Source organism: Mobula hypostoma, chromosome 7 (genome assembly GCF_963921235.1).
Source record: "Mobula hypostoma chromosome 7, sMobHyp1.1, whole genome shotgun sequence".
Lineage (NCBI taxonomy): Eukaryota > Metazoa > Chordata > Chondrichthyes > Myliobatiformes > Myliobatidae > Mobula > Mobula hypostoma.
The window spans coordinates 142,120,087-142,145,571 of record NC_086103.1 but is presented as its reverse complement, the minus strand read 5'-3'; the positions used below and the strand labels follow the sequence as shown (position 1 = coordinate 142,145,571).

Here is a 25,485-nt window from a genome sequence, read left to right as displayed (position 1 = left end):
CTCTCTTCTGAGTGCTCTGGTTTCTTCTCACCTATGACATTGGAGCAGAATTAGGCAATTTGGCCTATCCAGTGTACTCCACCATTCAATGATGCTGATGCTGATTTATTTTCCTTTTCGACCCCATTCTCCTGGCTTCTTCAATGAAGTCCCCCCTCATTCTTCTAAACAGGTCCAGAGCCAACAAGTGCTCCTCGTATGTTAACCATTTCATTCCTGGGATCATTCTTGTGAGGCTCCCCTAGAATCTCTCAAATGGCCCCTCATCCTTTCTTAGATGAGTGCCCAAAACTGCTCAAATGTAGTCTAACCAACGCCTTATGAAGCCACAGCAATGCATCCTTGCTTTTATATTTTAGTCCTCTTGAAAATGAATACTAACATTGTATTTGCCTTCCTTACTACCAATTTAACCTGCAAATTAAACTTTAGGGAATCCTGCACAAGGACTCTCAAGTCCTTTTGCAGCTCGGATTTCTGAATTCACTCCCCATTTAGAAAGCAGTGGACACCTTTATTCCTTCTACAAAGTTCATGACCATACACTTCCCTGCACTGTTTTCCATCTGCTGCTTATTTACCCATTCTCCTAATCAGTTCGAGTTCTTCTGCAGACTCCCTATTTCCTTAAGACTGCCTGCCCCTCCATTTATCTTTGTATTGTCCTCAAACCTGAACCAAGGCCATTAATTCTAGCATCCAGATCACTTTTTCCCACTTGGTCTCCTGCCAGTCAGCCTATTTTTTTGTCCATGCTAGTATCTTTCCTGTAATACCATGGGCTCTTGTTCAGCAGCTTCACGTGCGGCACCTTGTCAAAGGCCTTCTGAGATTGCAAGTAAAAACACCCACTGACTCACCTTTGTCTACCCTGCCTGTTATTTCCTAAAGACATGCAGGTTACAGGTTAATTGGTCGCTGTAAATTGCCCCTAACAGGTGAATACTGTAATCAGAGTGAAAACAGGGAGTTGTTAATCGGAGAGAAAGCGAGGAGTTGTTGAGACTGTGGGGAGAATAAAAAAGTGGAATTAATGCAGGTTTAGTGTAAATGGGTGATGGATGGTCAGCAAGGATTTGGTAAGCCAAAAGGCTTGCTTTTAAGCTGTGTGCCTCTGAGTTGGATCTTTACGTGGACTTGCACGGATGGAAAGAGATATGAGACAACTGCAAGCAGGCATGACTAATTCAGACATCTTGGTCAGTTAAAAGTTGAGTTTACTGTCATCTGCACAGGTGCAGTGAAAACTTACTTGTAACATCATCACAGGCACATAGCATCATATAAGCAACATGCACTAGATAAACATAAATTATATCAAAGGGTCTCTTTCTGTGCAGTTTGACTGTGTGGCTCTTTGACCACTGATGGCAGAACTGTCCACGTGATTGATCATCCCTGTCCTACCGCAAATGTCCATTCCCTACAGTATCAGTATCCAGTGGTACTGGTTCATATCGCGCATGAGTTAGAGGAACAACACCTGATATTCCGTCTGGGTAGCCTCCAACTTGATGGCATGAACATTGACTTCTCTAACTTCCGCTAATTCCCCACCTCCCCCTCGTACCCAATCCGTTATTTATTTTTATACACACATTCTTTCTCTTACTCTCCTTTTTCTCCCTCTGTCCCTCTGACTACACCTCTTGCCCATCCTCTGGGTTCCCCTCCCCCCCGCCTTTTTCTTCTCCCTGGGCCTCCTGTCCCATGATCCTCTCATATCCCTTTTGCCTATCACCTGTCCAGCTCTTGGCTCCATCCCTCCCCCTCCTGTCTTCTCCTATCATTTTGGATCTCCCCCTCCCCCTCCCACTTTCAAATCTCTTACTAACTCTTTCTTCAGTTAGTCCTGACGAAGGGTCTTGGCCTGAAACATCGACTGTACCTCTTCCTATAGATGCTGCCTGGCCTGCTGCGTTCACCAGCAACTTTGATGTGTGTTGCTTGAGTTAACTATAATTCATTGGTTACTTTAATAGCGCCTCTCAAACCTGTGGTCTTCACCACGTGAAGGACCAGAGCAGATGGGAATAACGGCATTTGCAGATTCCAAGTGTATGTCATGTTGACTTGGAAAGATTGTTGATCCTTCGTCACTGGGCCTATGTCGCGGAACTCACTGTGTAATGGCACTGTGAGAATACCTCCACCAGAAGTCTTCCGCAATTCGAGCTGATGACCCACAACCATTTTAAGCACAATTTGGAATGGACAATGAATGCTGCCTTTGCCAGTGACAGAAAATATGAAAAATGAATAAATTAAAATCACTTCCCAGTGTAGCCCCCCTGGCCACCCTCAGGGTCACTCGGCTCGCTGTCGTCTAGGGAAACAGCCTCGGCCCCGCCAAACTGGGTAATTCGTTTGTGTGGATGCTGTGTGAGGTACCCCACCCCGCCCAAATAACAGACAATACACCAGATGCAATTAAATGATTTACAGTTTATAGATATTACTGGAACTATATAATTAATAGAGAATAAAATATAAAAGGAAAATAAAAGGCGCCACACTTATCAAAGTTCAATCTCTTTGTGCACAACAACCGTTGGAGCTCAAGGACCTTCTTCTTCACCCTGCGACCCCCTCGGACCACTTCGACCGGCCGCCTGGGACCAACAACGGTGGTCGACCAGACGCTCCCCACGAATCAGTCTCCTTACCAAACGTCCCGCTCGGGGTCCGACCCCGTTAGTGGACTCACAGCACCTGGTCCATCCTCTGTCTCGCTCTCCCGCCTTCTGCCCCAAAACCCCGCGCATACAGTATCTTCAAATACACCAAAACCATAACAACTATCCCAATTGGTTAATAGCACTCTCTTATCACACACTAAAGGAAAAACAAACTGTTAGCGCAAACTTTCTCAGTGTTTAACACAACAAAGCCGCATTCCCCAGATTAACATAACAAAGACGCCATTTTAATTAGCCTCCGCAGTAACATAAAAGTCGAAACCCCCTTACACTCTCCCCCCACCAAAAAAGTCATGTCCTCATGACTGCTAAATAACTCGCCAACCAGTCCTGCAGACACACAACACACACATACACAGATGCACACAGTGACAGTGCTCCCCAAACAGTGGACCTTACTCCCGTCCCACGGGCGCTACATAGGCCAACCTATCTGGGAGCTTCTTAACCCTCTGAGACCTCCGTACCCCCTCACCTAAACTCAAAAGGCTCAGGCACTACTAGGAATACCTCGGGCCTGCTTGCCAACTCCTCTCTCACTCAGGCCATCACTACAGCTCGGAGCCCCCGGTCCCGTGTCCGAGGCCCCGCCTCTCCTCCTTCCCAATCCTGCCGTAACTCAGACTGCCCACAGCTAGCCCTCCCCACTACACCTGACTCAGTGGGAGAAGGGCCAAAGGTCTCTTCCTCAATCATGGGGAAGTTAGCGAAAGGTAGCATGTACCACATGTGCGGCACATCATCCTTCGAATCCGTATTCTTCCTCATTCCCTCGATTGGTAGCTGCTGTTTAAGTTTCTCCAAACTGAAACATTTAGCCGGGGCTACCCCTTCAGCCTCCTGCAGTCGAGACGTCAGCTTCTTCGGGGACTCCTTCAACTCTCGCCACAGCCTCCACAGTTCTGACTCAGGGTTCCTGGCCATCTCAATCTGGGACGCAGTTACCCCACCAGCTTCTTCCACCCTGACCTGAAAAGCAACAGTTAAAGAATGTTCAGCCTCCGGTTGTTTCTTCCTGAGGGCGTCTTCCAGGTCAACTTTCAGTTTTTCCACTTCATTTAAACTCGCGATAGTCATCTTCAGGTTCCTTTCAAGCGTCCGCCTCCCTTTTCCGAGATCTGTCCTCCATTTCTTCACCTCCTCGGGAGTGTAGTCAAACTCCCCTCCCTGGGCTCTCGGTTTTCTGTTGGTCTTAGTCAGAACACTTCCTTGATCTTCCCCAACTTGTAAATCTTCCAATCTGTTCTGAATGGACGTCTTGAGTTTCTGCTGATCCCTTCGAAGGTGGGTCATCGTTTCTTCTTGCTGGATTAATTCATCAGTACATGACCGCAGTGCGGTGCAAATCCCCTCTCTTCCCTGTGTCTCATTCAGATTGACGACCTGGGTTTCCATCCCCCGGTCCACCACCGTCTGTCCCAACACCAGGAAGTTCAACTGGTATGTCGGGTCATTTTCCTCACATTGCACCAAACTTCTCCGGCCAAAAACTCCTCCACATTTGACACTTCGCTTCGGTCGCCCGGGCTCAGCCACTCGCCTCGCCTCGTAGTCCCCCCAGGCGAATCCAAGCTCCAGGTGGTCATCCACATACTTCAAAACTCCACACACCTTCACTTCTCCCATGGTCTTCCTCATGCCCCGCAGGAAGGATGCAGGGGCTCCGGATATGCCCTTGGGCATCTTTTTGGATTGGAAGAATCCTAGGGAACGAGTAAAGGCCATCTTCAGCTCAACAGCCGCACTCCTCAGGATCTGGCAACATCCACCCCTCAGATGCAGCGCATTAAACCACATTGCATAATCCACACACACACTGCCTTCATCTTCCACGCCGCCAGGGTCCAGTTGCCATGACCTCTCTCTCACTGAGGTGTCTTCAGCAGTCAACTCCCCTCCCTCGTGGTGGTTCGGAGCATCTACTAAGAGGGTCTCACCCTCAGCTACTTTCCCCAGGCCGTACCACCGCTGGGTCTCGTTTAAATTCGGTACCGGCTCAAGGCTGCTACACACGTCCTCAGAATCAACTCAACACGCTGGGTGCCCAGAAAATGCCTCCATGAACTCCAGGGTCATTAACCAATCATCGTCTTCTGGATAACTACTGCCACTAGTACCCAAAGTCTCCGGTGCCCTTGCGGTTGTCAAGGATAAATGCTTCAGACACCAGTTGTAAAACGAACTGTACAACAACTTGATCTGTGCCCCGGGATCGAGGATAGCTTTAGCATCGCTTCCCTCTATCCATAGCGACACCCTGGGGCGTGGCCCCTCTAAGCCTTCAGGAATAGGGTCTTTTCCTTTCGGAAGTTCATTGGTACATTGCTGGGAACGTGCTTCCCCAGAGACCTCAGGCCGTTCCCCCACTGGGCCTCCACTAAGTTTCCCAACACCTCTCTGATCAGCTGAACAACTGATCCTCTGAAATGGTCCCCCTGGCACTGCAAGCAATTTAGCCGCCCTCCTCGCCAGAGAAGACACACTGAAAACTTTCCCCCCTCTTTCAAATAACTGACAGCTGTCACTACGGTGTAAGTGAACCTGACAGCTCTAACACCGTCACCAGCCCGCCTACTCAAACTTTCAACCAATCCCTGTCGCTCTCCCTCAACCGAGCACTGCCACTCAACTAACAACTGAGAGATCCGCTCCGCCCACGTCTCGCTAGTCTCCGCCCCTCTTAGGGTGGACACTATCCCAAGTGCCAGGCGGAGCCTGCCAGAGCTAGAACATTTATTCGCCGACTCTACCTCCAAATCAGACCACTCTTTCCTCTCTCTCCCAACAGCATGGACAGCCCCGGTGCCACCTCCAACTCGTCAATGCCAGCCCGAACTCAAACAAAGACTGCACCCACAACACATACAGCAATCAACAGCAAATAACCCACAGAGACACACATTACAGATTTAAACAGGGCACCCACACAGCATACCAACAGACTCAAGCATCCCGGACGAGCCCCCACAATGTAGCCCCCCGGCCACTCTCAGGGTCGCTCGGCTTGCTGTTGTCTAGGGAAACAGCCTCGGCCCTGCCAAACTGGGTAATTCGTTTGTGTGGATGCTGTGTGAGGTACCCCACCCCGCCCAAATAACAGACAATACACCAGATGCAATTAAATGATTTACAGTTTATAGATATTACTGGCAATATATAATTAATAGAGAATAAAATATAAAAGGAAAATAAAAGGTGCCACACTTATCAAAAGTTCAATCTCTTCGTGCACAACAACCGTTGGAGCTCAAAGACCTTCTTCTTCACCCTGCGATCCCCTCGGACCACCTCGACCGGCCGCCTGGGACCAACAACGGTGGTCGACCAGATGCTCCCCACGAATCAGTCTCCTTGCCGAACGTCCTGCTTGGGGTCCGACCCCGTTAGCGGACTCACAGCACCTCGTCCATCCTCTGTCTCGCTCTCCCGCCTTCTGCCCCAAAACCCCGTGCATACAGTATCTTCAAATACACCAAAACCATAACAACTATCCCAATTGGTTAATAGCACTCTCTTATCACACACTAAAGCAAAAACAAACTGTTAGCGCAAACTTTCTCAGTGTTTAACACAACAAAGCCGCATTCCCCAGATTAATATAACAAAGACGCCATTTTAATTTGCCTCCGCAGTAACATAAAAGTCGAAACCCCCTTACACCAGGAAACTGCCGGAATCTGTAATTAAGGATGTGAGAGTAGGTCTTTTAGAAAATTACAATAAGATTCGGCAGAATCAGTCTGGTTTTATGAAAGGGAAACTGTGTTTGACAAATTGAGAATGTAGTCAGCAGGCCAGATGTGGGATGTTGTACTTGTGTATGTGGATTTTCAAAAGGAATTTAATAACATTGTCACATAAGATAAGTATTGGGCTTCCATCTAGTGTGGAGAAAGGATTGTTTACAGAATAGAACAGAGTAGAAATAAATAGTCTTTCTCAGGCAGGTAGGCTGCTACGAGAAAGTGACTAAAAGAACCCAGCCTTGGTAATTTGTAACTTGTGTCAATTAGATCAGAAGACCTGGGTAAACGTTTGTCCAATAATGATCATAGCTAGAATGGAAAGTGAAGAATAAGGAGGGTGCGATCTATAAATATTTAGCTAGACTTAGTGAGTAAGTGTAAGGTGGCAGTCGACAGAGTTTATCAGGAAAGTGGGAACTTAGTTACTTCTGCAGGAAGAAAAGAAAATGGTAAGAGATCAATAAATCTTTAATATATGCATTCATTAAACATAGAAAAATTTAGATCTAGGATAAGCAGGCAATTAGGAATGAAAATTTTGTATTCTTTATTGAAACAGGTTAGACTGGCAGAGAGTTACTGTATATGGCACTGAAACATCCCTCTGGCCCACTGAATCCACATCGACCATCTACACTACTCCTACTATAAATTTTCTATATATTCCCATCATTTTACCTCAGATTCAACCATTCACCAGCACACTAGGGGCAGTTTACATTGACCAAGTAACATACCAGCCAGTCTATCTTTGGAGCATCTGGTGATCGGGATCAGGCCAGTTTACTGAAACTCTGAGGCAACAGCAATATCACGGGTGGTACTACTGTGCCAACACACATTCATAGAACATACAGATATTAAAAACAGTTTTTGCAATTCTCCAAAGTGTCTCCGATTGCGAAGTTATTGGCACACATGGATGTCATGTGAATACTCAATTCAGAAGTGTTTTTATTTTACCGCAGTAAAATAATATGTTTTCCAGTGAATCTGGTTAGTTTAAAGAGAGCAGAGGAAATGTGCCTCAGTAAATTTTGGAAGAGTGAGTGGGAGAAAGAACCAGGTGAGCTTCAAGGGAGGGTAGGAACCAGGGCACACGTTTGTAAAATATAGTTAGAGAGTTAGCACCTATTGAACCAGGTGCCAAGCTGATAAAATTTTCAAATAGTTGGAACGTAGATTATTTAGAGTTTTACCTCTATTTAGCTTTCCTTTCATCTTTGTATGTTCATATCACTGAGGCCTGTATTGGTTTTATTTTCTTATCCCTGATGTGGGAAGGATGGCGTCCCTAGAGAATATCTGATAAGAAACTAATTCACCACTGACTGGAATAAATCTTGATCTTTCTGGTCTGTGTAGGTTAGTATAATGTCAGACAGTCATTTACTGCCTAAGCTTTAGAGAGCTAGGAGTGTTACAAGGAGCTATTTGAAAATTTAATTCCTTTCAACAAAATACATTTGCTAAATACTATTGAGTTGGATAATGTCATTAAGCAAGATGTTGTCTGTCATCAATTGGCATGACACTATGGTATGTCCTGACCATTTGATTGCAAAATGTGTGCATGCCTGGGCCCACAATCGTGCATCGTCTCTGATGTGAGCACTTGATTTCTTACTCTTAGTCAACACTGACTGAGAAATTTTATCTATTACTTGGAGAACTCAAAAGTTCCTTATCATTGAGCCAGTCATGAGTTCTGGATTCCTTTCTGTGTTATCAGTACATTTTTTTCATTGATTGCATTCCACATTTTGTTATTGGTTGAGGATTTAACATTAAAGATATTTGTTGCTCCTTCATTCCATCATCTTTCAAAGGCTTTATGCCTTGTTTAATTTATTGATAGGAGCTTCATCTTTTTTTTTATGTAAGAAAAATGTTTAATGATTCAAAATGTAAGAAAACTTAAACATAAATAACCTAAAAGCTAAATAAAATGTAAAGAAAAAAATCACCTCGGATTCATAATATTACAATATTCAGACTGTGCAAATGTCTTGGAGATGTGTGTGGGTATGTGTATATAATGTATGTGTGTGGGATGTGAATTTATAAATCTGGTGGGAGCAAAGGATGTTGGGAATGGTGAGGATGAAGTTCCACGGAAGGAGTGTGAGTCAGGTGATGGAGAGGGCATGCCAGCGGTGGGGTGTGGTGCGGATGTCAATACTTGCAATACCTGCAAGTTCTTCATAGTTCCTAACTTGTTGAAGTAGTGAAATAGTTTCATTTAAGCTCCCGGCTGTTTCTAGCACCTCCAAGCCTAAACTGCAGTGAGCAAAACAGTTCTGAATTGTCTTGCGTTTATTTCTCGCCACCTTTCAGTGACAAAAATTGCTGTTTTTTGAAAACAAACACATGCAACTGACAGTTTTTTAAAAACTCTTTGCTTGAAGCAAAGTGTAGTGCCTAACGGCCACTAAGGTGCATCTAACTGAAGTTAGCTAGAAACTGTTCAGCAATAATCTCCTGTCCCAGTGAAGGGGCATTGTGTCCAAAATAAATAAAGGGATTCTCAGTTATTTTCTCACTTTTTGTTCTTTGAGTTGTCCTAAGTAAGAGCCTGCCCTAATTAATCGAAAACCATTGTATTATTAACTTTTTAATGCTTTTGGCCTCAGCCTACACTTCTCATTGACTGCTAAAGTAGCCAGCATAATTAAAGGTTCCATCCACATGGAACCTTCTCTTTTTTTTTCTCCCCTCCTGAAAATACAAAAGCCTGAAAGCACCTACTGCCATGCTCAAGGACATCTATGTTATAAGGCTATTGAATGGTTCCCTAGTACGATAAGGTGGATTCTTGACCTCCCAATCTGCCTTGTTGTGACCTTCCATCTTACGGTCTACCTGCTCTGCACTTTCTCTGCTGTTTATTCCGCACCTAGTTATCATTTTATCTTGTCCTACCTCAGTGCATTGTTGTAATGAATTTACAATACTGTATGGCTGCAATGCATGGTATGTTTTTCACTGTACCTCAGTACATGTGACAATAAATAAACCAATTTACCAATTTCCTCTAGAGTGGGTCTCTCTTGTACTTCAAAACACCTGGATTCACTGCATCAAAATCTTCTGAGATTTCCTCACCATTCTTCTTTCATTTTGCTTTTGTAGAGAAAAGAATCTAGCCTGTTTAGCCATTTCCTCAAAAATATAATCTCTCAATTCCTGGGCACATCCTTGGAAGGACCTCCTTTCATGTGTGGTGGCTGTTTTCAGACACGTGTTCACAAAATTTTTGAGTAGAACACATTTATGTGGTTGGTAAAATTAGTGTGAAGTTTTATGAAATTCTGCAGATTGAGGAATACCTGGCACAAAAATTATTCTGACACGCTTAGCAACCTTGTTTATGGCAATACTGAGCTTGATTTTAGCCTTGCCTTCCATTCTGATCTGATTCAAACTAGCCATCTTTGTTGATTCATTAGTTCAGAACAATCTCTTATAAACCATAAGATCCTTGTCAAACATTTTTGTGCTTTGTATAACATTGATGACCTCTAAGAACAAAAATACTGATTCATTATTCTCGGGAACAACATTTGCTAGTTTCTGCAGTACAAATAATAAAATAAAGACAATGATTTTCTCAGTGCAATTGCACATTGATTGGTTCAATTTTAGTCTCATTACAGAATTTCATTAAGATCATTATCACAGTGTTACCAATTACTGAAGAAAATTTATGGTGCGATGAAAAACCAGTGAGGATTGCTGTCTGCCTCTCAAACAAATATAAACATCCCTTGGTGATTTTCAAAGAATAAGAGGTCTCCATGTAGGCTTGATAAATATTTATCTTTAAAGATAATGCTACATGAAGCAAACATAGTCTAGCCATTAGCACATTGTTAATGCAATCTTGTGTATTTAAAAGTATGGTACTGGTGGCACTTCAGTAACTGGTATAGTGATCCTAAGACATTATCAGATTGTAAAGAACATCATATAAATGTGTTTATTCTTCCACAACCCACTCATTAGCAGCAACATGATGATCCTAAGCTTTCTAATGGTGCAGTGAGGAGAAGCAAAGGACACATTTCTATTTGGGAGTACCTCCAAGGCAAAACAGAAATGTTATGCAATGCTAGAGTATGTTTTATGTTGGTTGCTATGGTGTTAGCATGGACTAATAATGCCTAGTTTGTTTTTAAGTTGTGAATTTATCAACTTGAACTCCTGGGAGAGGATTCCAACAGTATTACAGTTATATGGAAGTTTTTAGTAACCGAAAACAAGGCTTGCATTTCCTCTGGCGTCCGAGTCAACGGAGAAACAGAAATCAATTGACAATTAATCCAAATTTAAAGAAAGTTCACTAATTCTTTGATCATGTCACCACTTTGTAACAACAAATGAAATACAGTTTTGTGTAAATGTGTGATGCATTACCTTTCATATGATTGCTCTTCTTTCCCATTTTAATATATCATCAAACATGATTTTTAAAAAAATAAAGTACATTTATCAAGATATTTTTGTGGAAGGCTTAAGCATTGAAAGGGTGAAGCACTGAAAAGCAAACATATTCCAAGCATTGCTGACAGCAACAAAATAAACTACTTTTCTTCCATTTGAATGAATGGAAGGAACATTTAGCAGATTTAAATTACTGCCGAGTAATCCCATCCCCATCAAGTTCTTCTTTGGGTTCCCTGTCTAAACAATTATTAAACTCTAGCTGGTAAAGATAAAAATCTACATCATATTGCCTCAGGATATCCCAAAACATTTATAACCGCATTTATTACTGTTGACATTTTGAGACTGTTGTTACAGAGGCAATCATTGGGCCACTTCTTACTAGAGCCAATTAATCTGTACTTGAGGTTTATCCAGCATGTGCATTGCTGGTTGAGAGATAAAGAGAGCTGTATGCTATGGAATCTTTTACAATGACTTGAATAGATAAACAATTTCAGCTCAATGCCTCAGCAGAAACCTAACACCTTCAATAATGTGGTGTCAGCTCAGTCATACTATGAATATACACTTGAGTCTTGTCAGGATTATCAATTGAGTTAAATTGATGTTCATTTGTAAAAACCATCATCATATAAACCAAGATGTCCATAAAAGAGTCAAGTAAATTTTGGAGACTCAGCTAATAGATGGAAGCAGGCAAAGAAAAAAAAAGAGGTAGATGGAGCGAGCTAGGAAATAGGGAGGGTAGTTGGAGACAGCTGCTGGTGGGAGATGCTTATCAATCTTCCTGTCATTATCACCTATCACTTTCACTCCTGTCTCACCACTTCCCTTCTCTTTATAGTGGCCATCTCTCCTCTCCACCCATCTGTGGTTTGACGTGAAACATTGACAGTACCACAGATGCTGCTCAATCTGCTTAGTTCTTCCAGAGCCCAGAATCTCTGTACAGGTTTCCCCCGCTGTCCGAAGGTAGAGCGTTCCTGTGAAATGGTTCGTAGGCCGGAATGTCATAAAGCGAAGAAGCAATTACCATTTATTTATATGGGAAAACTTTGTGAGCGTTCACAGACCCAAAAATAACCTACCAAATCATGCCAAATAACACATAAAACCTAAAATAACACTAACGTATAGTAAAAGCAGGAATGATATGATAAATACACAGCCTATATAAGGTAGAAATACTTCTCTACAACAATTGCCTGCACAGATCTCCGTAGCGAAAATCTCACGCAAGCGCTCTTGGCAGAAAATCTCACGCAAGCGCCATCGGCAAAAACACGGCGCAAGCGCTCTCCAGTAACCTTTAAACTATGAAGCTGCCAAATCTACCAAATAACACGTAAAAATACACAGCCTATATAAAGTAGAAATAATGTATGTATGGTGTAGTATCACTTGCCAGAATTGGGAAAACAGCGCCGAGCACACTGATGATGGTGTGTTAGACTGAGTCATCACAGGTTGGGGTGGTGCAGTGGCCCCCACCCTCCGGGCTGCCGACCTGATACATTGCCGTGAAGCACCCAGGGGTACAGCGGTAGCTGGGAAGCACACAGCACATCTTTAAGAAAAAAGCCGAAATAAACATGCTAATTAATTAGGTGCTGCTGGGCACGTAAATGTCGGCGCAAATCAGAGGCGATTGCCGATTGCATCACCTTTGATCTGGACCAACAATTACGTGCTAGGCCGCACCTAATTAATTAGCATGTTTATTTTGGCTCTTTTCTTAAAGATGTGCTGTGTGCCTCCCGACTACCGCTGCGTTCTCCGCAAATCGGTACAGTATCTGTCCAGGGCCCAGGTGTTGGGGTGGTGGGACACGGGGGTGTCATCTCATCGTCGATTAGGGCAGGCAGCTCATCTTCTCCTATGACTGCCCGCCTCGATGTCGTAGGTCGAGGTTCGTCGTCTGCTGTGGCTGATGTGGAAGGCTTGCTTGACTGCTGAGCCGCGCACATTTTTCTATCACACAGTTCTTTGTAAGCACTCAAACCATCCTGCAAATATGCACTAAACCGACGTACCCTTCAAAGTTAAAGTCGTACTTTATCATTGCAGTGAAAATCTCACGCAGTTGCTTCACTTTCGCTACTGCATTCAGTTTCGATTGTTATCCTTTCCTCTTCCAATTGCATCAGCTCTTCATCCATCAGATCTTGGTCATGGGATGCCAAAACCTCTTCAACATCATCTTCGTCAGCTTCCACAAGCCAAACTCACTTTGTCCTTGCTTCATTCACCACGGTTGAAACGCTTAATTATGTCTAGTTTTACGCTAAGTGTAACACCCTTACAAGCTCTTTCAGATTTTTCCGACACCTTAGAACTCATCTTGCTGACAGCTGCTCAGTGCAACGTGTTTAAGCAATGCCGTTCCGAATCCAGGGGAGAATAGCTGCTCGGGGCGTGCGCTGCCTTTTATCGCGTGCTGATATTTTATTGCGTGCTGCCTTTCTTTGTAACAGTGAAAACACCTTCTGAAAGCGAAAACAGGGTATTAATGTAGGTCTTTCGTAACAGTGAGGTTTCATAAAGCAAACATTCGAAAAATGGGGGACAGCTGTATTTTGTGTCTATTATTTTTTATTACTTAATTCGAAATGTAAGCCAAAAAAATTGTGGAGATTTTGTAAACATGTAATTAGAAAATGAAGAGCTCCACCTTTGCAATGTTTAAAGGTTTTACTTTTATATTAAGCTGATTTGGTCAGCATACTGAATTACTTTCTTCCCAATTGCATCTTGCAGTTTTCTGTGGCTCTTTCATAGAACAAGTGCAGCATTTCTGTTTAATTAAGAGATTATTTTATTATGTCCTTGAGGGTTAAATTACTTTCATATCATCTCTGAAACAAGATTGCATAAGTAAATGTTTGAGACCTAGTTTTGAATAAGTCCTCATCGTTATTCATCTGAAACTGAGGGAGATCACAGTAATGACCAAAAATGTTACTGAACTAAACAGGAAAGACCTCAAGTAAACTTTATAAATGTTATGCTGAAGAGTTTAGAGAATGTGCCGGATTCTTAGAAACTATACAAAGTGAAACATTATGCAGTATTCTGATTTAGTTATCAGTTTATAAATAGGAAGGGACTCTCTTTTAAGGTTTTTGTTTGGTATGATGCTGTTAACTAGTTCTTGGAATTTAGTAACTCATTTTGCACATGATTGTTCTTTTAATTGCAGCAATAATTTTCGTCTTGCTTCAGACTCGTTTGTACTCAAGAAGGCGTAACCAATTATGGGCAAATCCATTGGGAATTGCTGGTATTTCCCACTTAACTCTATGGAAGATTGGAACTTGTGTATAAGCATGCTTGTACGCAGAAGTGCAGATTTTGAGAGGTCCTTGTCGCTGCCGATTAGACTGTGTTCTGATGTTGGTCTCTTCATGGGGCCCAGCAGTGGAATGCCAGCTTCCTGCATTTTCACTGAGATGTCTGTTAACTCAGCCAGATTTAGACCAGGGGCAGGTTCATTGCAATGGGGAGGAATGGTTGTGAGGGGGAAGAGGAAAATTACAGGTACTATATCTTTTTGAACTAATTGGGTTTAAATGCTTTCAAGTGTTTTAAATACTATCTATTTTAAAAATATATAATATTTTTGAAGTTTCAATAGCTCTTGAATTCCAAAAACATTCAATCTCTAACACATAGTATATCTGCTTCAGCTCTGCCAAAGCATTTGCAGGCAGAGCTTCCTGTTAACACTTAATGGAACCTTACTCATCAGTTGGCTTTATGAACTATGTTGCAACTGGAAGATCTGCTCCACAGATCTATATGGTAAAGGGGTGGCAAAGTAGTTTATCATTACTAGGAAATTCTGGGTCAGACTTTTAACATAATTTGTCCAAAGATGCCTGCTTCCAGAATTTGCAAATGAATTTTAATTTTAATTTCAATTTCAGTTTCCTTTTATTTCACTCCCCTCCATTCCCAAATCTAGTGCTAAGAACAACAGGAATTCTGCAGATGCTGGAAATTCAAGCAACATACATCAAAGTTGCTGGTGAACGCAGCAGGCCAAGCAGCATCTATAGGAAGAGGCGCAGTCGACGTTTCAGGCCGAGACCCTTCGTCAGGACTAACTGAAGGAATCTTCCTTCAGTTAGTCCTGATGAAGGGTCTCGGCCTGAAACGTCTAGTGCTGAGATGTGGTTTCAGGACGATTTCCCATTATCATGATTTTTAGTATCTTTCCCTTCACATCTTAGCTTAAGCAGGTGACATTGCCAAGTTGCTCCCCCGGATCTGAATTAATCCTGAAGAGGGGATGGTGCAGTTGTGTCGATTGCTGATGGTGAATTGTAAAGGTAAAACTAGATCTTTTCTCATGGGAATGCTGTATCGTATATTTTCCATCTTTCAGTGAAAAGGAACACTGTCTGACTTTTTTTTATCATACACTAGTTTGCTAATTCTAAATAATATTCCTACAGGGAAATTGATTAATGAATTGACATCTATAGAATATTTCTTTCAAAACCATTTAATTTGACTAATTCTTGATCAAGTTTTCAGTAAAATGTAAAACTGAACTGTTGCATTGACCTGTGAATGGATCATAAACATTGGATCAGGAATTGTGAGTAAGCAGTTTTAGCACAGCTTGGTTGTGTGGCATATTGACCAGCCTGTGCTTGAAGTGTACAGACTAGATGTTTGGTGACTTAAGATCTTGTGCATAGGCTACTTGGTGTTTAACACCCACTCACCTACCTGTACAATTGAAAGAAATTCTCAATGCCGAATGGGTTTGTTGGGGAGTGACTGGGTGTGATTATTAAAGAATAATATGTTGATTGGTATTTTCTGAAGTGCTTAAGGTCTCAAGTGCTTTATGCACTACTGAAGGTACCAACTTTTCCAAAAAGCTGTGATGTCAGAATTTTGTTGCTAGGCTCAGCTGATCTCTACTGGCACACTGGCATAGTGGTTATTGCTGCCTCAGACTGCCTTTGGCTCAATCTGCCCTTGTATGCTCCCAGTGATGGAATGTGCATCCTAATCCCAGTGCACATTCTCTCTGTTTTTTTCTGGGTGCCAAACTTTCTTCCATGTTTCCAAGAATATGAGTTATCAATGGGTCACAGAAGGGTCAGTGGAGATACGTGAGAAAAATGGTTACAGTGAATTAATTGGGGGAACGGGAATGTTCAGAGACCTTGTGTAGAATTAATGAGCTGAGTGTGCAGAAGAAACTCAGCAAAAAAAGCTTGAATTGGAGCATTCGCATTATAAGGAGAGATTGGATAGGCTGGGTTTCTTTTCCCTGGACCAGAGGAAGTGGAGAGGTGACCTGATGGAGGTGTATACAAATTATTGAAGAATACAACTAGCTCTTCTTTCAGTTAGTCCTGGTGAAGGGTCTCGGCCCGAAACATCGACTGTACCTCTTCCTAGAGATGCTGCCTGGCCTGCTGCATTCACCAGCAACTTTGATGTGTGAGGTAGATTTTAATCATCTTTTTTTTTCTTCTCCTTGGTACGAGTGTCTAGGACAAGAGACCATAGGTAAAAGGTGAAATTTAGGAGGTTCAGAGGGGATCTGAGGGGTATATTTTTCACACAGAGGATGGTTTGATTCTGTAAAGTGCTGCCTGAAGTGGTGGTGGAGCTAAATATGATCGCAACATTTAAGAAGCACCTGGACAAGTGCTTGAATTGCAACGGCATATAAAGTGATGGGCCTGGTGTGGGTAAATGGGACAGAGTTACAATGGGTGGTAAAGGCATAAGCCAAAGGACCTGTTTCCGTGCTGCTTGACTCTGTGGGTGGCCCTTGTCAATGTTATGAGTAACAGGAATAAGAATCTTCCTAGAAGGAATGGATATCTTTGCTGACCACCTTGCTGTGCGGTCATCATGATTAGGGGAAGGAGAGAGTCCAAAGAGTACACTTAATTGACAGAGAGACACGGAAGTGGAGAAAGACTTCGGCCAGCCCTCTCTAACATATGGAGCATTTTGGGAACTGAGCTCACATATCTACTTTTCCAGCATTAATCCTCTCCAAGGTGATGGTCTTTGATACCTGCCACCTGTTCTAGGTAAAGTCACTTTGCTAATACTTTGAAGCTGGCTGTTGCTGGGCAGGAAGGTCAATGACATCTCCCAACCTGCAGCACAGATCTGTATGAGAGCGGGCAGGCTCATTGTTAATAGGGAGGGGCAGATCTGTATGAGAGCGGGCAGGCTCATTGTTAATAGGGAGGGGCAGATCTGTATGAGAGCGGGCAGGCTCATTGTTAATAGGGAGGGGCAGATCTGTATGAGAGCGGGCAGGCTCATTGTTAATAGGGAGGGGCAGATCTGTATGAGAGCGGGCAGGCTCATTGTTAATAGGGAGGGGCAGTTCTGTATGAGAGCGGGCAGGCTCATTGTTAATAGGGAGGGGCAGTTCTGTATGAGAGCGGGCAGGCTCATTGTTAATAGGGAGGGGCAGATCTGTATGAGAGCGGGCAGGCTCATTGTTAATAGGGAGGGGCAGATCTGTATGAGAGCGGGCAGGCTCATTGTTAATAGGGAGGGGCAGTACTGTATGAGAGCGGGCAGGCTCATTGTTAATAGGGAGGGGCAGATCTGTATGAGAGCGGGCAGGCTCATTGTTAATAGGGAGGGGCAGATCTGTATGAGAGCGGGCAGGCTCATTGTTAATAGGGAGGGGCAGATCTGTATGAGAGCGGGCAGGCTCATTGTTAATAGGGAGGGGCAGATCTGTATGAGAGCGGGCAGGCTCATTGTTAATAGGGAGGGGCAGATCTGTATGAGAGCGGGCAGGCTCATTGTTAATAGGGAGGGGCAGATCTGTATGAGAGCGGGCAGGCTCATTGTTAATAGGGAGGGGCAGATCTGTATGAGAGCGGGCAGGCTCATTGTTAATAGGGAGGGGCAGTACTGTATGAGAGCGGGCAGGCTCATTGTTAATAGGGAGGGGCAGATGCCTTCTTGGGAAGGGAATAGCAGAATATGAAAGTACGTAGCTTCATGAACACACAGCTGGCCTCCCATGGTACTGGGCGTAATTGAGTCAAAGGGTCACGACAAATAATCCAGATTTTTATCAGATGCAGGGCGGTTTCACTTCCTTACTTGCAAATTACATCATATATAAAATATTCATATTCAATACAAAGGACTGGGAAGTTTTTAAGATTTTCTTTGTGCTGCAGCAGTCAGCTGAGCTGTCATACCAGGAACCACAACTGTTAGAAGGCGAGGGATATTCATCTGACAACAGTTCATGAGTAAGAGACCTAACCAAATACTCATTTCAAATCATTTATACATCCAATTCAAGACTGAAATGATATGATGAATGACTAATCATTCTTGTGCATACCTTTAGTGTTCATAATACACTGAGTAGATGGGAGCAGAATTCAGCCATTTGGCTCAATGACTCTGCTCCACCATTCAATGATGGCTGATTTATTTTCCCATTCAATCCCATTTTCCTGCCTTCTCCCTGTAATGTTTGGTGAGCTTACTAATGAAGAACCTATCAATCTCCGCTGTAAGTACACCCAATGACTTGGTCTCCACAGTTGACTGTAGAAATCAGTTCCACAGATTCACCATCCCGTCGAAAGAAATTGATCCTTATCTTTGTTATAAAGGGATAACTTTTATTTTGAGTCTCTACCCTTTGGTCCTAGACTCTCCCACTACTGGATACATCCTGTCCACATCCATTCTTATCCAGGCCTTTCAATATTCCGCAGATTTCAATGAGATTCCCCATCATTCTTCTAAACTCTAGCAAGTGCAACCCCAGATCTATTATGCGCTCCTCATACCCTTTCTTCCCCCAGAATTATTCTTGTAAACTACCCCTGGACCTTCTCTCGTACATCTTTCCTTAGATATGGCACCTAAAACTGCTCACAATACTTCAAATGTGGTCTGACCTATGCCTTATAAAGCCTCAGCATTACATCTTTTTTATATTCTAGTCTTCTCAAAACGAATGCCAACATTGTATGTACCTTTCAACTCAAACTGCAAGTTAATGTTTAGAGAATCCTGCATTAGGACTCTCAAATCCACAACTACGATAACAACAGTCTGAGATTTCATAGGGAAGACATTGATTGCTCTGGAGATAACGCAGCAAAGATTCGCCAGGCTATTCCCTGGCTGGGAAGGATTGTTTCAGTTATAAGGGGAGGCATTTTTTTTTTCTTGGAGCAACTGTAGGTAGTGGTGGAAGAGACTTGCTAGAGATGTACAAAATTATAAGAGCCATAGATAAGGTCGCCAGTAAGAAAGGTTTTACTGTGCCCAAGTTCAGAGGACATGGGTTTAAGGTGAGAAGTAAGATTTCACTTTCCTGAAGGGATGTGAGAATGACAAAGTGATGGCGGCTGGTGCCCTCACACCTGGGATGAATTTGGATTGCTAAAAGCATAACTGTCTATGAACCAAGTGCTGGTAAATGAGATTAACATTGATAGGAACTTGATAGTTGGCGTGGACAGTGGCAGAAGGGCTCGTTTCTCTGCTGCTCGACTTTGCAAGTTGGCTGATATGCTGCCCTGATTAAGTAAATGAGAATGTGGTAAGTAGGGAGAATCTGTGAGATTTGAAGCAGCACGTAAGAGCGTGAGTGTTAGATAACAAGTATTCTGATGCTGCTGTGTAATGCATACCTTTAGTGTTCATAATACACTGAGTAGATGGGAGCAGAATTCGGCCATTTGGCTCAATGACTCTGCTCCACCATTCAATGATGGCGGATTTATTTTCCCATTCAATCCCTTTTTTTATGGCATGGAATATGGTGTGGGATCAATGTTTCAGTTTCTGTGTTTTTGCTGATGCCTTCCTAAGCTTGAGCATGAGTAGGGTTCTGGTGTTGATCACAAACTTGACCTGATTCCACGGACATTTCATTACCTATTTGAATTTGGCTGGCTTCCTGTGCACCTGCCTGGAGAGTTCCTCCTTTACCCATCTATCTCATCCGCCAAAGCCAGATAGCTCACTTTCCCAATGACTTCTAATAAGCTTTCTCAATCTTTTGGAATGCCTTCTACCATTTATGGAGGATGTGAGCACTTTCCTTTTAGGGGATGCAGACATGTCTTCAACCACTGCTCATTTGCTACAGCTAACGATAGTCACCATGAAATTGAACCCCATGGATTAGTGTAGATGCAGTAAATAATGGGGTTAGCATTAGCAGATTACAGAAATCATGATGATTTTATGCGCCTGAATTTTATGTGCATCCTTCACAAGTTAATTGTGTGTCAAGAATCTAGTGGTTATTTTGCAGTGCTGTTAATTTTGCTTGGAAAATGTATTTTCGAAATGACCAAGCAAAAAGATCAGGTTTGAAAGATATGGCACACAACGCAGGCAAATAATGCATGTTGAAATTAAAACTATTTCTTAAGGGCAAAAGCTTTTTGTAATTTTCAGTCATTTCCTTAAGTTTTCCTCCCCAGTATTGTAACTTATGCAGTGGGTTTAGACTCCCTTTTTAAAAAAAGACAAAATGTTTCCAACAGCCTTCTGGCAAAGTTCTGGCAGGCTAGGAATCCTACTGGGGAAAACCCATATTGTCATCTAAAAGAAATGTAAAATCACTATATTTTTACAAAGTGTTGAACAGTCAATAATCTCTGAATGTAATCTTATCACAATACTTCCAGTGGTCACGTTATCAGAACCTGGTGTGGTCTTCTGCTGCTTGTAGCCCATCCACTTCAAGGTTTGACATGTTCTGTATTCAGAGATGCTCTTCTGCACACCAGTGCTGTAATGTGGGGTTGTCTGAGTTACTGTCATCTTCTTGAACCAGTCAGTAACATGGTATTTTCGCTCACAGAACTGCCGCTCACCATTCCCTGTAAACTCTAGAGGTTGTCATGTGTGAAGATCTCAGGAGATCAGCAGTTTCTGAGATACTCAAACCACCCCATTTGGCACCAACATTCATTTCTTCCCCATTCTGATGTTTGTTCTGAAAAGCAGCCAAACCTCTTGACCAGGCCTACATGCTTTTATGCATCGAGTTGCTGCCACATGATTGGCTAATTAGGTATTTGCATTTACGAGCATGTGTATAGGTGTACGTAATAAAGTGACCACTGAGTGGAAGTTGATTATGATTATTGGTTAGGTTTATAACACTGAGTATGTATATATAAACCAAATCCAACTAGATCACAACCAGTGCATCTTGCTTCATAACTCTATAAACACACTAGAGTAAGATTGCTGAGATTTGTAAGCCATGAGGAGTAATTGCTAGAAATACTTAATAAGAAACTCAAACCTGTGTTGCAGTCTGGAATATGTTGCCTTACAAGATGATGGAAATAAACATTTAGAAAGTAAATTTTCTATGGTCTTGAATACTTTTGTTCTGAGATTCTTATTCTTCCTGACTGCCAACATGTATCTGTGATTTACGTAACTGTAATTCTTCTGGAATTTACTCCACAATTGTAGAATATGAAAATGTGTAAATCTATCCAAAGCTAAAAGCCTGAGAGTTTAAATTTTGGGGTCCTGTGAAGTCAGGACCATTAAGAGCTCTTTCTCTGGTGTGATGTTCATCTGGATGATGCTTTTAAAGGCTGGAATAAAGCATAGATTTACTTTTTCTTTTGAACATTTAGTTACTATTATATTAACAATTACATTGTCACATTTCTTGGACATGAAGTATGTTATGTTAACTCATGAAAAACCTGTTATCTATCAACTGATAAGATTAACTTTGAAGTTACTTTTAAGTTTAACTCAATATATTGAAAGATGAATGTGTCTTAAACATATGCTCTTGAAGTGGAGCGTGCTGTATTTTCTAAATATAATTACCATTGTTTTGCTCTAAGATGTTAGGAGGTACTACACCAGGGCTAATGAGAAGGTTGTGGAATTAATTTTTTCAATTTAAGATCAAAATATGCATTAATATGTCAGAACACTGAATTCGATCTTGATGAAATGTGGCAAAGGGGCAAGAATGGGGTATGGTGCATTTATCAAGTATGCCTAAGGATCATGTCCAGCTACACTAGGTTGGCTAGGACTGAAATGCCTCTGAAAGTTTCTGTTGAGAAGATACAGGCAGTGATAGATAGGCCATTGACTTTTATTTTAACTGTCAGAAATTCAGTGGCAACAGCTGCATTCTGTGAAGGTTTCTGCTTCTATTGGAAACCAAGTGGGAAGGATTGATGGACTGTGGTGAAAAAGAGCAATGCTGGCTTCAAGCCGTGTGAGAACATCAAATGACCTGAGGGGACAAAAGAACTGAGAGACAGACCATGAGAGAATATTGTTACCCATGTCCTTTCATTGCCCCCACAGTTCAAGTTCTTCTAGGTGGCAGGGTCACAAATTTTAAGAATTGCTGGCAAAGAAGCCTTAGCAAATTGTTTCAGTGCATTTTGCAGCTATGATCCCCTGGATCTAGAAGAAGTAAATGTCTGATCATGCACTTGCTGTTCAGACAGGCTAATTTTTTCCCTGAATGGTCTCAGGCTTATTGGGTGTTATTCGATCCAAACTCATCTGGACCTAGATAATGGAAAGGGTTTGGGCAGCTAGGTGACTCACTTGTGACAGAATAGCCCACTTCTAGCCTGTTCTTGCAGCGATAATATTGGTTCAATTGGGTTTCTGGTCAGTGGTAAGTACTCACCAAGGTCTTTTGTGGCCGATTCTGTTTGGCAAATAGTGTTGAATTTCAAGGAAGATTCTCTGTTTAATGTTTCCTGTTCTGGGCAGCACAGTAACACTGTGGTTAGCATAACGTTATTACAACACCAATGACTTGAGTTCAATTGCTGCTGCTGTTTGTTCTCCCTGTGACTGCATGAGTTTCCTCCAGGTTGTCCAGTTTCTAAAGCTGGATGGGTTTGCTTAACTAGTCACATGGGTGTAATTGGGTGCTGTGGGCTCACTAGGCTGGAATGGTCTGTTACTGTGCTGTACCTCTAAATAAAACATAAATAAATTTTATATTTGTATTGTTTGACTGTTAGTTGCCAATTACCCCATGCCAGAATGTTGTCAGACAATTTCATTCTGAGAAGTTCTAATTGGAACTGAAGTCTGTTGCTGAAATTTCAGCAAATGGCCTCACATTTGACTTTATCTCTGATTTAAGATTAATGATGAAATGGGCAAAGATGCTGGTTTGGGACACTGTTCTGAGGAACTCTTAGAATGACATCCAGGAGTTGAGAAAATTGTTTTCCAGCAACCTTCACCTCTTTGTTCTCCAACTAAGGGCTTACCATCTTGGTTGTCATTTTAAAAATTTCTGTCAGGGGTTTTTCATATCACATTGTCAACTGTTGTACTGCTTTATGTCAATAACAATCGCTTTTGCATCATCCTTGGAATTTGTGTCCCTTCACTATATGCTCAGAGCAAGGCTATAATGCAGCATGTAGCCAAGTGATTGTAACAAAACCCAATGTGAGCAAGTTTTGGTGGGAAATTGCCACTTGACCACATGCACCAAGATGCCTTCCATCATCTTTGAAAGTGAATGGATGGGTTGATAATTGTTCCAATGAGATTTGCCGTGCAACACTTAACTGGGAATTTTTCTGTATTGCTGGTTCTGTATATCCTTATGACAGTGAAGGTGGCTATTCAGCCCATTGAGTTCATGCTGATTCTCATTTCAATTGCATCTGTTCCAATCTCTCACTAATTTCCTTATAGCATATTCTCTCTCACATACCCATCAGCTCCTCTCTGGTTTATGTTGCTGCTTGTGTATTTATTAATGGGCAATACCCAAATAACCCACCACTGACCCCAGCTTTAGATTCACCCACAAGAAGAAGCTTCATTTTCACATCCGCCCTATCAACACCCTTTAGATTTTACTTCATGTGTAAATCCTTTCAGGCAGCCTGAGAATTTGAAATGACCAGACAATCCTTGCTTGAGTTACCACGATAGTGTCTTAGTAAGCATTCCATGGGAACTTTATCCATTCTGATGCAGAGGAAGCAAAAGAATAGAATAAAAGAGTATTGGGGAGGGGGGTGCTTGTGGAGGAAGTGCTTCTCAGGATATTACACCTTTCCAAGGAATTTGCAGGCCATTGTTACATCATTCTGGGTATTTCCATCATTTTGTTTTAATTTTGAATTTCCAGCATCACTAATATTTTACTTTTTGCATTTTCATTTCAGAAAGTTCTATAAAAGTGCAATTGAGACCATGTTTTTGCACTAAGCCCTCTAAATTTTAAAAAAATACATAGGTAATTAGCTTGTACTTGTTAACTACAAAAACCCAGATGACCTGAGACAAGGATTTTATTTGCTAAAACTTGCCATGTTACATGAAACTAACGGTGGGAGCTGCAGTGTCTAAAGAAATGTTATCAACCTGAAACAATTTCAAGTTTTTGCCTCCATTGATGTCTGACCAGTTGGCTAGGATTAGAATTTTATTGTTTTAGCTCCTAATTCAGTTCTATTAAATTCCTTACAGTATTATAAAATAGCACGTACTCCTCTATAAGCTGCTCTTTGATACTTTAAACAACAGACATCAAAGTTGCTGGTGAACGCAGCAGGCCAAGCAGCATCTCTAGGAAGAGGTACAGTCGACGTTCCAGGCCGAGACCCTTCGTCAGGACTAACTGAAGGAAGAGCTAGTAAGAGATTTGAAAGTGGGGGGGGGGGTGGGATCCAAAATGATAGGAGAAGACAGGAGGGGGAGGATGGAGCCAAGAGCTGGACAGGTGATAGGCAAAAGGGATATGACAGGATCACGGGACAGGAGGCCCAGGGAGAAAGAAAGCCGGGGGTGGGGGAATCCAGAGGATGGGCAAGGGGTATAGTGAGAGGGACAGAGGGAGAAAAAGGAGAGACAGAGAGAAAGAATGTGTGTATATAAACAAATAACGGATGGGCTACGAGGGGGAGGTGGGGCATTAGCAGAAGTTAGAGAAGTCGATGATCATGCCATCAGGTTGGAGGCTACCCAGATGGAATATAAGGTGTTGTTCCTCCAACCTGAGTGTGGCTTCATCTTTACAGTAGAGGAGGCAGTGGATAGACATGTCAGAATGGGAATGGGATGTGGAATTAAAATGTGTGGCCACTGGGAGATCCTGCTTTCTCTGGCGGACAGAGCGTAGGTGTTCAGCAAAGCGGTCTCCCAGTCTGCATCGGGTCTCACCAATATATAAAAGGCCACATCGGGAGCACCGGACGCAGTATATCACCCCAGTCGACTCACAGGTGAAGTGTCGCCTCACCTGGAAGGACTGTTTGGTGCCCTGAATGGTGGTAAGGGAGGAAGTGTAAGGGCATGTGTAGCACTTGTTCTGTTTACAAGGATAAGTGGCAGGAGGGAGATCAGTGGGGAGGGATGGGGGGGACGAATGGACAAGGGAGTCGTGTAGGGAGTGATCCCTGCGGAAAGCAGAGAGGGAGGGGAGGGAAAGATGTGCTTAGTGGTGGGATCCTGTTGGAGGTGGAGGAAGCTACGGAGGATAATATGTTAGACCCGGAGGCTGGTGGGGTGGTAGGTGAGGACCAGGGGAACCCTATTCCTAGTGGGGTGGCGGGAGGATGGAG

The 25,485-nt window shown here is 42.7% G+C and overlaps 1 protein-coding gene across 1 annotated transcript in view; it reads left to right on the top strand.

The window, feature by feature from the left end:
* Positions 1–25,485, top strand: part of lats2 (large tumor suppressor kinase 2) — a 74,978-nt gene that overhangs the window by 9,166 nt on the left and 40,327 nt on the right. The gene's annotated exons all lie outside the window — the stretch shown is intronic.